This window comes from Chrysochloris asiatica, unplaced genomic scaffold, assembly GCF_000296735.1.
Source record: "Chrysochloris asiatica unplaced genomic scaffold, ChrAsi1.0 scaffold00262, whole genome shotgun sequence".
Taxonomy (NCBI): domain Eukaryota; kingdom Metazoa; phylum Chordata; class Mammalia; order Afrosoricida; family Chrysochloridae; genus Chrysochloris; species Chrysochloris asiatica.
The window spans coordinates 1,361,543-1,365,908 of NW_006408780.1; positions in this window are offsets into that span (position 1 = coordinate 1,361,543).

Sequence of the window (4,366 nt, forward strand, 5' to 3'; positions counted from 1 at the left end):
GAGAACAGGAGTTTGCTGAAGGAACACTTGGAGCTGATTTTGTCGGATGGTGAAGGGGAGGGTCTTCCAAGCGCATTGTACAAGGACACAGACTCGGAGTCCTGCCCTGAGATGGGGCGCCCTGGATGGATCAGCCAACTCGAGGAGAGCCCTTCTGAGCCCCGACTGGGCTGTACAGCGACCCTCAGGCGCTTGTACTCTGCGGAGGCTAGGGGAGTTGGGGGTTCATCCGACTCAGGCAGTGTCTGATCGTCGGCGAGAGAGCTGGGCTGATCATCAAGGCCCTGAAGGGGAGGGGAGGCAGCCCTGATGAGCACTCAGAGGAGTGGGATGTAGCGACATCCCACAAACCAGGGTCTCAAGCCACCTTAAATGGGAGCAAGTGCTGGGCAGTTGGGCAGGCAGTTGAGAAGGTGGGAGCAGGCCACCACCCGGGAGGCAACTCTTACAGAGCTCTGATGAGGAGACTGCTGTAGCCTTTGCTGCTTTGGTGATAATTCTTTCCTATGGTCATCGCTTCAAATCAGCTCAGTCATGCACTAGAATGTGCAAACTGTGGGTGCCTGGAACGATCATGGGAACAGGGTCCAAGTCCTGGGATGGGAGAACTTTCAGGAACCTGCTTTGGGAGACTGGGCCTTTAAAGAGCTACACATACTCAAAGCAGTGTGCTCTGCTGCCATCTTTGAGCCGGTCACTCTGTGGATTCCCACTCTGTGGATCAAGAGACTGCTGTGCAGCACACATGTTTTCTAAGAGGAAGATTACATTTCTAACAGGGCATCAACCTGTAATTTTTCCGTTCTGAATATTGTTCCAGGCACCCACATTTTACAAATTCTACCCCTTCTGGGTTTTTCTTTTTAGCCATGATTGAACTGGGAGGAACTGGTTCAAAGTCCTGCCTCCCCCTCAGCAAGGGGAAGGCCCCACCCTCTTGGGTCCCCCATCCTGGTAAGAGCTCTGTCCACAGGGACTGTGGAGACGCTCGGGGGATGTGGGGGCATGGAACTCCAGTGCCACAAAGCTCTCAGCATAGGTCATATTTACCCATGGAAGACCAGTGCCAGGCCCCACCCCCACCCCGCTTTCGTGGCCCCAGGCTAACTCTGGCTCCAGGATAAACATCCATTCAGCTGCACAAGGTTCCTTTGTCCCATGAGAGAGGCTCTAGCCCAGGACGCTGCCTGTGTCCTCGGCTCAGTCCCAGGGCAGGCTGGCCGCCCCAGCACGTCCAGCCACCCTGCCGTGGACTTCTCTGGGCAGATTCAGGCTTGGCTCAGAGAGGCTTCTTGGGGGGCAGCGCTCTGGGAGTGGCCCTGCAGCAGAATGGGGTGAGAGGATTCTGGGGGGGCCAACAACCTGTCCTGCAGCGAGGTGGGAGCCAGGCTTGACCCTTGGCTGGGTGAGGATGCTGAGGAGGACAGGCCTCCATGGTCATCTGGCAGAGAGCTGCTGGCCCAGCTCTTCCTGTACCCAGGCCCCCCAGGCCCCAGTGCCCAGATGGTCAGCCAGGACCTCTTCCCACTGGACCCTATGGGCCTCAGCTTCCTTGTCTATGAAATAGGCCTTAGACAGGCTCTCAAAGGCCCTCATTCCCTAAGCTCCTCTGGCGTGGAATGTGCCCCATTTCTGTCCTGGTGAGATGGGGTCCCTGTCTAGAGGACAGGAGGCTAGGAGGGGTTTCTGTACAGAAACAAAGATAGGATGGTGGTGGTGGTGGGGGGAGTCCCTGTCCAGAAGTAAGGTTGGGATGGAAGTTCTTGTCCAAGGACAAAGACAGGATGTGGGGTCCCTGCCCAGGATGGGGGCGAAGTGATAGGTGGGATAGAAAAATATCTGGTGACCCCTTACCTCAGTGTGTCACAGAGCACTAGTAGGGACTGGGCTGGCCTGCCCTGCCCTTGGGACCCAAACCTCACTGCTCAGTAGGCATTGGGAATCCTCAGTAGGGAACTCTCCTTCAGTCAAGTGCCTTCCCTCACCCAACAGACCAGACCCAAGACACAGTGCCAGGTGGGCTTGGTAGGTCCAGGCAGGCAGGGCCCACTGACCTCTACCCACTTGGAATTGTCCCTAGGTGTCTGATTTCTGTGCCTGGGGATCCTAAGTCATAAGTGAGTCTTATAGAAACTGTGTCCAAAGAAGTGGAAGCCGGGGGGACCAGGAGGGAACAAGGGGTGCGGTGCAGGGACAAGCCTGAGCCCCTTTCCAGCCCAAGCCCCATGTCACCCTAAAGGTAGACACAGGGACAAGACCGCCATGTGCCCTTTGCTAGGGAGAGGCTTTATGGGGAAATGGACCTGAGGAGAAGTCTGGGGTCCCCCGCCTACCCACGCTCTGCAGAGTGCTCCAGGGGCTACACCCAGACCATGGAGGCCGTCCCAGGCCCCTCACAAGGCTGCACTTAGGTACTCCCTGGAACCCCAGCTCACCTAGTCCCCTGTCCCTGGCTGGGCTTTGGCCATACCACACCAGCTGGCACCCTTTACACAGAAAAGTGAGGTGGGGAAGGCAAGGAGCAGAGCACCCCCACTGAGGGCCCTGCCTGGTCTCAGGTCCCCTGCACTGTAGCCTGCAGGCTGCAGCGACCCCTGGTGGTGGCCTGGGAGGCACGGATCAGCAGGACCTGCAGGTACCGGTCCTTGCAAATCCCCCCACCCTGCATCCCCACCCTCTCACAGTGCTCAGTCCTAGATGGGACCTTAGTTTTAGGGGGAGGGAGGGTCGTCCCTACCTCCCTCTGCTCCTCCAGCTGAGGATATAAAACACTATCTGTTCACAGCCCTCTACTTAGGCCTAAACAGAACCATTTGGTGATGCAGAGATGTCTTTTTCTGTCCTTTGCTTTCTACCTGCTCTTCACCCAGTGCTTCTGCTACAACACTACCTGGGAAGGCGTTAGAGATGCAGCTTCTTGGTCCCACACAGACCTATGTAGGAGGAGGCCCCACCTGTGCCCCCCGCCCCCCACACCTATTTCCAAGTCCAACAGCCAGCGTCTGGCCAGCCCTGTGTGCATGACCCCTCTGTTCTACCTCCACTGGGCCTGTGCAAGTGTGTACCATCGCACGTTCCCACCTCTCAGCCTTCAACACTGTACCACACTGTGGCTAGGGGACAGGACTGGCATCACACAGGCAGGGGACAGGACTGGCATCAAAGTCACACCAAGCATGCAACATGAATCCTTTCTTTGTAGCCAAACTTGCCGTGTGCTGCCTGAACACCCAGCTGGGAGCGGGGTTGGGGGCCTGGGGACTCAGAGACCCTCCTGTGGCCATTATTTTGGACTTATGAAGCTTTGTTTTAGGGACCGAGAGTTCTGGTGTGAGTTAAAGATGTCTGCACTGGTTCATTGCCTTGCATATCAGACAGGGTCTTCCATGGGAACAGAACCAGTTAGCTGCTGTCCCATCAATCCACACTCAGGAGCTGAGAATTGGCTCACTGAATTGCAAGCCTGAAATGGCCCTTAGTATCCATTTCCACAAACATCCGCCGGACATGTCGGCCGGAAGTAGAAAAATCTAGTTCTTTCTGAGTGGGCGTGTACCTTCCTTCCTAAATCGTTTCTTTGATAAGAATCAACACAAAGTTGCTTCCTATTAAGTGGTGTTAAAGGTGTCCTAAAGGGCCTCTTTTTCCAAATTGCTATCCACTCTGTCAGGAGCTATAGGAGAAGCATTAAACTGCTAACTGCAAGGTTGGGCAGTTCAAACCCACAGACGCCCAGAGGAGGAAGATAAGGCTTTCTGCTTCTGTTAAGATTTACAGCCTTGGAAACCCCACATGAGTCAGAATTGACCCAAAGGCAGTGGATGGGACCCTTTGTCATCTCTGACATCAGCTTCTCCTCCATCCCTTAGTCTCTCCCTCTCGTTTTTGGGTTCTGTATTTGGGTTTTGTAATGGGGTCCTAAGGAGCTCTGGTAGCATAGTGGTTACGAGTCGGGCTGCTAATCTCATGGTCAGAAGTTCGAAACTACCAGCTGTTCTGCAGAAGAAAGATGAGGCTTTCTGCTCCCATACAGATTTATAGTCTCAGAAACCCTGTACAGGGTCACTATGAGTCAGAACTGATTCCACGGCACATAACAACAACAATGGGGTCCTGGTGTGGCACTGTGGGTTAATGTGCTGGACTGCAAGGTTGGTTTGAACTACAAGGTTGGTGGTTCAAGCTCACCAGCTGCTCCTTAGAAACCCTGTACAGGGTCACTAGAAGTTGAAACTGGCTCGACAACAGAACTCATGAATTTAGTGAAGTGGTTTATTATGGAAGCATTGCTATTGTATGTTTCAAGGAGCAACTGGTGGGTTTGAACTGCCAACCTTGTGGCTAGCAGTCCAGTGTTTATTATCCA